Source organism: Octopus bimaculoides, chromosome 17 (assembly GCF_001194135.2).
Source record: "Octopus bimaculoides isolate UCB-OBI-ISO-001 chromosome 17, ASM119413v2, whole genome shotgun sequence".
In the NCBI taxonomy this organism is placed as follows: domain Eukaryota; kingdom Metazoa; phylum Mollusca; class Cephalopoda; order Octopoda; family Octopodidae; genus Octopus; species Octopus bimaculoides.
The window spans coordinates 33,017,543-33,028,762 of record NC_068997.1 but is presented as its reverse complement, the minus strand read 5'-3'; positions in this window follow the sequence as shown (position 1 = coordinate 33,028,762).

Sequence of the window (11,220 nt, the reverse complement as noted above, 5' to 3'; positions counted from 1 at the left end):
ATATATATATGACGATACTTCAACTAGACAGTCTCAATCAATCTATATAATCCCGATAAATTGCTTTGCAATTCGCCCCCACTTCTTGATTGCAAGGGATTTAAGTAATGGACAAGATAAACGAGATGGAATATAAGACATGTGCACGTCATTGGAATCAAGTAAAAATACACTTGCACCTAAATGACAGTGACTGGAGTCCAATAACAAGCATTGCAAAATGACTGGCAGCTACCTCACCTGCATGTTTGATTTCAGAGCACCATCTCTTACTTTTCCCACAAAAGGATCCCTACAAGTCTGTAGGGATTTGAGTAAAACATATGTACCCACAATTGAATGGCATGAGTTCATCCAGCATTTAATGGGTCTGTTGTTTTTCTTTGTCTCGTAGTGTGTCAAAAAAAAAAAAAGAAATCGCATTCCTCACTAAGCTAGCTTGGTACAGTTGTCAGTTTAGTCACTGACGACACGCTCGTGGAACATGTTGTACTGGATTATTATGTTACCGGTAGCACTGAAAAGGTACTTGACATAATGTACATATAAACATACTTATATATACATACACACAGGCACACACACACGCGTACACACACACACATATGTAGGCGCAGGCGTGGCTGTGTGGTGAGAAGCTTGCTTCTCAACCACATGGTTCTGTGTTCAGTCCTACTCCGACCAAATCCTTGCGAGCAGATTTGGTAGATAGAAACTGAAAGACGCCTATCGTACATATATATATATATATATATATATATATATATATATATATATGATGTGTTGTGAATTTCTGGAAAGAAATCCCATAAAACTCAACAATTTTGTTAAAAATGGAGAAGAGATGTTATATATAAGGGAATTTTAATCCATGCAGAAGATCGTTTCGTATAGAGATATAAAGATCATGCAAATTCATGGCTGAATTGAATTGATTAAATTGATTAAATTAATTATATATCACTGGACTCTTCAGTGCAAGAAGTATAAACAAAGTTTTTACAAAGGACTTGAGAAAGGAAATAGAATAGAATCTAGGAGATTCATATTTATTCTTATGAGAAAAAGAGATATGTGAGTTCAGCTTGGTATTAACTACAACCTATGTCTATAACGGTTATTTGAAAATATAATAAAAAGAGGTTTCAGAGACGTTCCCTCTATTTCCTATATCCCAACTCATATACAGAGGGGACATCTATGAAATCTCTTTTACTTTTATTTTCAAATAACCGTTATAGACATTAGTTGTAGTTAATACCTAACTGAACTCACATATCTCTTTTTCTCATAAGAATAAATATGAATCTCCTAGATTCTATTCTATTTCATTTCTCAAGTCCTTTGTAAAAGTTTTGTTTATACTTCTTGCACTGAAGAGTACAGTGATATATAATTAATTTAATTAATTTAATCAATTCAATTCAACCATGAATTTGTATGATTTTTATATCTCTATACGAAACGATCGTCTACATGGATTAAAATTCTCTTTGATATTTTAATATCTTTTCTTCTCCATCTTAAACAAAATTGTTAAGTTTTATGAGATTTCTTTCCATAAATTCACAATACATCATATACAAGTATTATTTTCATATTCGCAAATTTTCGCCTGTAAACTACCAGCAAAATATGAAGAACCAATATTAGAAATCTTTTTTGGAGGCCTCAAAATTAAAGGACGAATCTAATTCAACGTTTTTACACACACACACACACACACACACACACGCACGCACACACTCACAAATATGTATATATTTGTGTCTGTGTTTGTCCTCCCACCGTCGCTTGACAACCGATGTTGGTGTGTTTGTGTCTGTCCCTGTAATGTAGGGGTTCGGCAAAAGCGTCCGATAGAATAAGTACTAGGCTTACAAAGAATAAGTCCTGGGATCGACTTGTTCGACTAAAGGCGGTGCTCACTAAGCTAGCTTGGTACAGTTCTCAGCTTAGTCACCGACGACACGCTCGTGGAACATGTACAGGATTATTATGTCACCGGTAGCATTGAAGGGGTACTTCACATAATGTACATATAAACATGGATATATATATAGCATGGCCGCAGCCAAATGACTGAAACAAGTAAAAGAATAAAAGAATATATATATATTTATACGTAGACACATACACACATATTAATACATAACTATATGTGTGTGTGTGTGTGTGTGTGTGTGTGTGTGTGTGTGTGTGTGAGGTCAATGATATTTCCAGTTCCGAGATGTTTTTTTTTTATATGCCCGTGATTTTGTCAAACTTAGAAGCTTTGACATTTGGTAATCTCCCTATTACTTATCTTTTCTTTCTGGCAATCGACGGATAAAAGAAGCCAAAATGTTGTTTTTCAGAGATCTGTTACTTTCAGTTTATATTTCAGCTTTAGTTCTTGGAAATGAATCTTGGAAAGATGTTTAATGAGTAAGGTTCCTGGCTGTTGAAGTCTTGGGTTGTTAATGTGTTTAGCCCCAGATTTACTCTTACTAAATACATCTAAATGTCAAATTTTAAAACTGTAGCCAACCCGTATCTTTCGTAGGTCCTCCTTATCCAATGCGGCTTTCTTTCCTAAGAGAGCGATCTGTAGTGGAAGTTCGGCTGCTATTTCTAATTGATCGCAAACCACGTAGCAACTCCCTGGTTAGTTTAATGAAATTGCTATTATGACTTATAACGTAGTGTAGCCGTTGTTAGGGCTGCAGAAATTGCTTAGTTATTATTATTAGAGGAGGTATATTTCATTCATCTTCTTTTGGCCTATTAATCCCTATCATTATGGCAACTACTGTGTAATTATAATCTTATTTTCTTGCTACATCTTATAATTTGATAATTTTCTGAATCGCCTTAACTTGCAAGAAGATCGCTGTTTTAAACCGACATATTAATGAAAAGTTTAAGCTAATCAGTTTTCTCAGATGGCGTTGTCAAACTTAGTTTTTGTGTATCTATCTCGTTTTTTTTTGCTATTTATTGTTCGACTCAGCAAATTGGTGCGATATAAGTAATCCCTGAGTCGTATGAATGCTGCTTTTTTTTTTTATCAGTATATGTCAATTTGGTGTACATTCCTCATTATGTTCTTGTGTGTTCAACAAACTGCTTCCATATTGTGTCAACTGTAGCCATATCCTCTTAATACGATTAGTTTCCCCGAAAGAATCAATTCCAAGGGCAGTTATCTTGTACTTGTGAAAGCCTAAGCATAATCATGCTTATGTTTTCCAAGCACATACACTCACACAAATATACACACGCAAAATACACACACAAGTACACACACACGGTCTCTCTCTCTCTCTCTCTCTCTCTCTCTCTCTCTCTCTCTCTTCATCTCTCCAATATTCATATACAAAAATAGTACATTTATGAACCAACGATGAAGGCTCTGTAACATTTCTAGCACTTCTAGAAGGCCCGACCTTCTAGAAATACTAAGAAAATCTATTTCAAATCACAACTGTCGCATGTGGAGCACATATTAGATATTCTAGACCTTGATAAAGGTCGACCTGGGGCTAAACAAGAACGAGAACAAGAACAACAAACATCCAGACGTATAAATATGTAATGTCGTGGGGAAGAATGAGAAATATATTCCGGCTAAATGAACACACAAAACGTTCGGTGATTGGCGTTTGAAATGATGGAATGATCGACTGACGTCTATTTTCTTTGGCATCTTATTAGCGTCAACATTTGGTCCTGTATAGCATTAAGTAGGTTTCAGACAGCTATTTTGTTTTCTATTTCTTTGAGTTTGTTTCAGTTAAAGAACCTTGTGAATAAAATAGGCGACAATCTCATCATCCGCTATTGTTCCTGCAGAAGAGGGGGGAGGGTGTCCACTGAATACAGCTGCAGAGAATTTTAACAAAATATATCACCCAGTTGTAGTCGTTGTTTTAGTTGTAAGAACAGTAGTTGCAATAGCTGTTGTTCTTGATATTATAGTGGTATTAGCGTATTAGTTTTAGTAGTTGTAATTCCTGTTGTTGCGGCTTTTCATATTTTGCTACTGCTGCTACTACTACTACCACTACCAACACCACCACCACCACCACTACCACCACCACCATTATCATCATCATCTTCATTGTTATCATTGTTATTGTTGTTCTTATTATTATCATTTACTTTTAATCTGCATGTTTGTTACAGTCACTTGCCGAGACACACCCAGCGTCCAAGGGTGCGTGAAGGATAAGAGATGTTACATTATGACTGAAAGCTTGGGGAGGACAAGTGGCAGGGGGTGTAGCGAAATATCTTCATATAGTACAACACAGGCAATTAAATTGATAGGGTTTTTTCTCAGGATGTGGGCAGTACTTGTCAGCACAATGTTCTGAATTTCTCTGAGACATGGTTCTCCTGGGATATTATCTAGATGTTTCTGACATACCTTTCTTATCATACCTATGGCACCCACAATAACAGCAACAGTTCTCGATTTAAGATGCCACATCCTTTTTATTTCAATTTCCAGGTCCTTATACTTGCTTAATTTGCCAAATTCCTTTACAGATATATTTTTATTAGTAGGAACATTTACATATATTAGTCTACAAGTATTTTCTTCTCTGTCATTAATGACTACATCTGGTCAATTAGTTTGGATCATTTCTGTCAGGATTGACTGGAAAATCCCAGAGGGTAGTGACATTTTTACCTTCAACGACTGGCTCAGGATGATGTTCATACCAGTAAGCAGGAGTGCTGATTTTGTAGTGTTTACATATTTTCCAATGTAAATACTGTCCTACCCAATCGTGGCGATTTTCGTATTCGTTTGGTATCAGTACAGGACATTCAGAGACGAGATGGTCTATTGTTTCATCAAATTTATCGCAGAATCTGCATTTAGGGTCAGATAATAATAATAATAATAATACTTATTATTATTATTATTGTTGTTGTTGTTGTTGTTGTTGTTATTATTATTATTATTATTATTAATAATAATAATAATAATAATAATAATAATAATAATAACGGTTTTAAATTTTGCCACAACAACAACATGGACGTACACAAAACAAAACTTAATCCGATAACATTGGGGCAATGGAAGGAAAACTTCGCGATACAACTGTGGGAAAAGTTCTGTTAAAGCAAAGGAACTAAAAAAATCGGAAGGATTTTTGTTAAATACAGTGTAGTTTCTTTCTTAAATGCACGATTTCTGAATGTGACATACGCAAGATATCGAAACCAGCACCAGAAATGCTGGGAAAACGCACCAAACACACCAATTACACAGCAAGTACGTAAATTCAATAATTAGCTATACATGCACCTGCCCATACATCCATGTGCACATGCTAATATTTCAAGCTACATAAATAATGCCTACACGAAGCATATGTGCACACACAGAAAATAAAAGAAAAACACGTGTCACGAGCGGCGCCGAACCAAACAAAAACAAAGCGACTTCCCACAAATGAATATAAAAAAGAGCAAATTAGTCACTCAGTTTAAATAATCACTAAACAATTATGCTCGGAAACATAGCTACCAAAATAAATAGAGGCAATTTTCGATCTATCAGCCTACGTTATGACAAATATATCCATTCGAAAAACAAGGAAGTGGTGTCGTTGAAAAGTCAACCCTGAACAAACAGACATGTCTTCTATTGTCACCGTCAATGCTTTAATAAGTCGAGACTCATACCGAATCGGTCATCACCCGGTAGAAAGACCGCGTTACCCAGTGGGGAACCAAACTGGAGTCGAAAAGTCTGCTGCTGGATCAACTCTCAAAGCAACGAACTACTAGGTAGCCAGAACCAGGATAACCCTAATCCTAAACCTGTAGTGACACCACAAAAAATACACCACCTAAAGCAAAACGCATAAAATGGGTTGGAGAGGATTATAGAGATGTGTTGAATCCTTTCTATACAGCCCAACTAAACCCAAACAATAACCTCATTGTACAAACATACACTTCAGGGGAAAACTTAGTAGGCAACGAAGTACGCAAATATATAGACGCAAATAAACTAAGTAATTCACGTAGAGACATCGTTAAGAATAAGAGGTTAACTGACGCTGAAAATAGCCAAATTAGTACTTAAATACCTCATGGTAGACAAATGAAAACAGCAATAATGCCGGTGGAATAGGTAACAGGTGCACAGAACCCAGTGTATAAGCAGTTCATCCCAACGAGGAAGCTAAAGAAAGAATAGTGAAGAACAGATATGCGGGAAAAGAGGAAGAAGTAGACCTGCCTCGAGAAAACCAGAATAGATATGACACAGAATTTGAGGTGAATAATAAAGAGAAGATCATAGAAGCAAAAGAAGATATTATGAGAGAACTCAGCAAGACTGAGTTTACTGACACGATCAATAGAGTACCGCTACCAGAGCTCTCAAACGGCATAAAAAATAACAACTCAATCATGATATATAATGTTGCTCTTATACAGATCTTAAGAAATAAGGGAAATGACCTAACAACCTTAACTAACCTCATCTATTCCACTGCTAAAGTTGTAAATGCTCAACTAGGTATCAAGACAATACAGAAAAGGACTAACCATGTCAATAGACCTCCAATGTAGAAAGTAGCAATACAAAAAGAGATCGGATGTTTGCGGGTGGATGCATCAGTTCTCGATGAACTTGCTAGAGTAAATTTTAAGACAACCCAAACTAGAAAAATCAAGCAAAAATATAAAATCAAATATTTCATAAGTCTCCCTGCAACGAAGGAACTAGTGAAACAACGAATACAACTGAAAGCAAAACATCTCAGAAGGTATGACACAAGGTATTCAAGACGGATGCAAAGAAATTTTATAGGGAAATTGGCAAAAGCAAGATAGAAGGAAAGGAGCCACCTAAGACTGAGAGTTCTGGAAGAAGACATGGAGCAACAAAAAAGAATATAATGCTGAAGCTGACTGGATAGAGCGTGAGAAAGTAAGACTGGATGAAGTTGAAGAGCAGAAATGGGAGGCAATGGGAGTAGAAGAGCTAAGATGTATTCTTAGAATGTCTCACAAATGGAAAACCCCAGGACTGGACCAGATCCCTAACTTCTGGCTGTATTGTTTGACAGAAGTACGTTGCTTCTCGAACTGATGTCATCCAGAACCAAGAGCAAATACCTGCCTAGCTGACCGAAGGAACATCATACATTCTACCAAAAAGTGAAGACACGAAAATTCCAAAGAACTACCGATCAACAACATATCTCAACACCACCAACGAGATCCTCACATCGATACGAACTGAAAGAATATACACTTTCCTTGAACAGAACTCTATCCTTCCACAAGCTCAAAAAAGATTGTAAAAAAAATTCTTATGCATGCAAAGGTCAATTAATCATAAATAAAATGATTGTAGAGAATTGCCGGAGCAAAAAGAAGAACCTGAGTATGGCATAGATAGACTATATGAAGGCGTTTGATAGTGTCCCACATAATTGGCTACTCAAGGCCCTTGAGGTATATAAGATGTCTTCTGTAGTCTCCAAATTTTTACAAGGTAGCACGGCCAAGGGGAATACGTCTCCATAGTAATGAGCCGATCTAACAACATCAAACGAAGCATCTTTCAAGGTGGCTTCCTCTCCCCATTACTGTCTTGCCTGTCACTGATCCCACTCTCAAACGAATTGTGTAACACCAGGTATCGGTTCAAAGTGTATAATATTATAGGAAACCATCTGTTATATATGGACGATCTGAAGCTGTTTGCTAGAAATGACGAAGAGCTAGTAGGGCTGTTAACAACTGTTAAAGAGTTCAGCAATGACAACGGAATGGATGTTAGCCTTGATAAGTGCGCTAAAGAAACTTTTGTAAGAGGCAAGCTCAAGCAAACTGCTTCCATTAAATTAGATACCGACACTACCATCAAGGAGCTTGATCCACAAGAAAGCTATAAATATCTGGGGATAAACGAAGGAGATGGTATACAACATGCTACTATGAAGGAAACAATACGAAAGGAGTATTACAGGAAAGTAAGACTCATACTAAAAACTGAACTCAACTCCAAAAATTGCATCGAAGCCATTAACACTCTAGCACTTCCAATAGTCCAGTACAGTTTTAATCCACAATAGAAGCGAGCAAGTATTTATCTAGTGCAGAGAACTGAATGCTGCGGCTTGTGTACAAACACAAAAGCTGGAAAAAATCACATTCTATTGTCAAGGAAGCTGGCAAATTCATAAGGGAACTCGGCATTAACCCTGAATTAGATGTAGAACCTGAACCCGCTTCCTCCAAACAAGCAAAACGGATCAAACGGACTGCAAAAAAGAACAGGTAGAAACAAATTGAGGAGTGGTGGAGCCAGAAGTCTCTACATGGACAATATATACTTCGAAGCCGAAATGCTGATGTAGACCAAACAACAACCCATCAGTGGCTGAGTAGCTCAGGACTGAAAGCAGAGACTGAAGGTTTCATATTAGCGGCACAAGATCAAAGCTCGCTTACCAAAAAACTACCAGGCTAACGTTCTTCAAATAATATTAATAATAATAATAAAGCAAGCTGGTAGAATCGTTAGCATGCCGGGCAAAATGCATAGTGACATTTCATCTGTCTGTACGTTCTGATTTCAAATTCTGCCGAGGTCGACTTTGCTTGTCATCCTTTCGGGATCGATAAAATAAGTACCAGTTGAGTACTGGGGTAAATCTAATCGACTATCCCCTCCCCACAAATCTTTAGGCCTTCTCCCTATAGTAGAAAGGATTATTTTAGAATTTTTATTAAGAGGAAGGTAAATATTTCAGCCACAGACTAGTGCAGTCCATCCAACTTCGGTGTCAGTGATAAAATGGGATGTTGCACTGTCATAGATAACGTTTGTAGGAGTGTTCTGTAAATCCTTTATTGTTGGTATATTATTGGAGGAAACATCTGCACCATACATAATGACTTTTCCTTGGTATTTACCTTTTAGGAGACAAAGCTTGTTACTTTCGAAATTGCATGTCGAGCTTCTTTTAATGCTCGTTGGCAATATTATTATAGTGTGACTCTGAATGGTTCATAAAGCCTTTTTGCATACAGCTGTAGCGAACCTTTATGTTGTTGTTGTAGTTGTTCTTGGTAAGCAACTGGTCGAATTTGTAAGCATTCGTGAAATATTTTATTGATCATAGAGAGAAAATGCTTTGCATCTCTGTTTTTTTTTAATCTATAGATGCGTATAGAAAAAAAAAACGATATAAGTATAGAAAAAACGACATTAAACGTAACCATTTGACTGATTGACAAACATTCACTGATCAAAATGTTTCAATCACTAGATTAAAAATGCGCAATTTTCTTTTTCTGCCTTGCATCATCAAAAGCTTCTGGAGCCGTCATTTTTCTTTACAACACCCTTATGCTCCTCTCCTATGCACTAAATGGTTGGGCCAATCTGGTGTATTTAGCATTCAAAATTCTGATCACCTCTAACTCATTTTGCAAACAACAAACTACAGACGTACAAGCTAAACATCAACCGCATCGATATTTATTTTTTGGAAAAGTGTGATTAAATCATAGGGTAAAATATATGTTTATCATACGTGAGTATATATATTTACTTAGTGTGTGTATGCATGCACACGTACACACATACATACTTGTGTGTTTGTGTGTGTATGTGTGTGTGTGTGTGTGTGTGTGAGAGAGAGAGAGAGAAAGAGAGAGTCTGTGAGTGTATGTGTGTGTGTATGGCCAATCAGGCAATAAATAGGGTATAAAGCTATGTTCGCAAACAAATAATTAGACCTGTTCTCTTTTCTTAATCTGTAATCTCTATCACCATATTTCTCCTTCAGCTTTCTCTTTCTATATCTCAGTCTCTCTCCCTCTCTCTCTTTCTCCCCATACCTCACTACCTATCTACCTTCTCTCTTTCACTCTCCTAATACTCTGCTTTTGTTTTGTTTTTTTGCTCCACCCACCCTCACTCTACAATATAGCATTTGCATTTTAAACCATACAAAAAGAAAAATAATCTTTAGACGCCTTCACCAAAATGAATTTTGATAACTCCATGGTTTCTGTTTTCCATCTCTCCTGAACATAACTGTTTTGTCTGCCCTACCGGATGTAAATTTTTCCATCTCAAATTCAGGAGAGCTCTGGCAGTACATTTCTGGTGAAACATGCGTCACAAAATGAGATATTGCTTCATGGGAGAAGGAAAAGCAAGTCCCATTACTTTTCAGAGGCTCCAAAGTTGGATGAAGTAATCTGTAAAGAAGAGTTAAGGACTATGGCATTTCACATATCTTACACTACAAATATCTGTGTAGACATAAATACTACTTGGTCTTGTAGCAGCCAACGAAAGAGCCACCAATTGGTCGATTGGGAAGCTGAAAATAACAGCTTAATAACCCTAGAAAACAGGCAAACTTTTGGAAAAAGGTAAGACATTCGATCATGTACAGCAAGAGACTCATAAAAGACGAAATAAGTTAGATCTGTTGTATCAGATTTGGCCTGGAGGTTGTGCAACCACGACATCCTGCTTTAGAATTGTAAACGAACACACATAGGTTTAAAACTCACAGATTTGAGATCGTTTGAGGTTGAACAGATGAAACGTATAAAATAAAAGTACAGTTATAATGACATCAATGTTCACCGAAGTCATCAGCAAACATGGTGGCAAAGTAGAACGTCTACCAAGGAGTGTGTGTTAGTGTGTGTATGTTAGTGTGTGTATGTTAGTGTGTGTATGTTAGTGTGTGTATGTTAGTGTGTGTATGTTAGTGTGTGTATGTTAGTGTGTGTGTGCGTAAGTTGTCTTTCAATTGAATCAGCAGCTTTAAACATTTGAGAGTAAAGATGAAGAAATGAGAAACGTTGTGACGTCACAGCACGTCATATTTGTCGTTTTCCATCATTTTCTTACTTTTAGCACCTTAGGCAACATTATTTGAAATTTAGAGGAAGGCAAAGGGGGGAAGTCGCATTTTCTTGTAAATAAGAATTTAATTACATGCTTCCAAAACAGCAGTTAAATATAGATGTATTTTACATGCGCACATGAACACACACACACACACATACATACACACACACATACACGCACAAATGCATGCTCAAATGCATGCACACATGAACACATATTCCCACTGCTATCGCATACTCTACGTCTACCGCTTTTTCTCACCAAACATACGAACGCGCAATTATACATATATATATATATATATATATATATATATA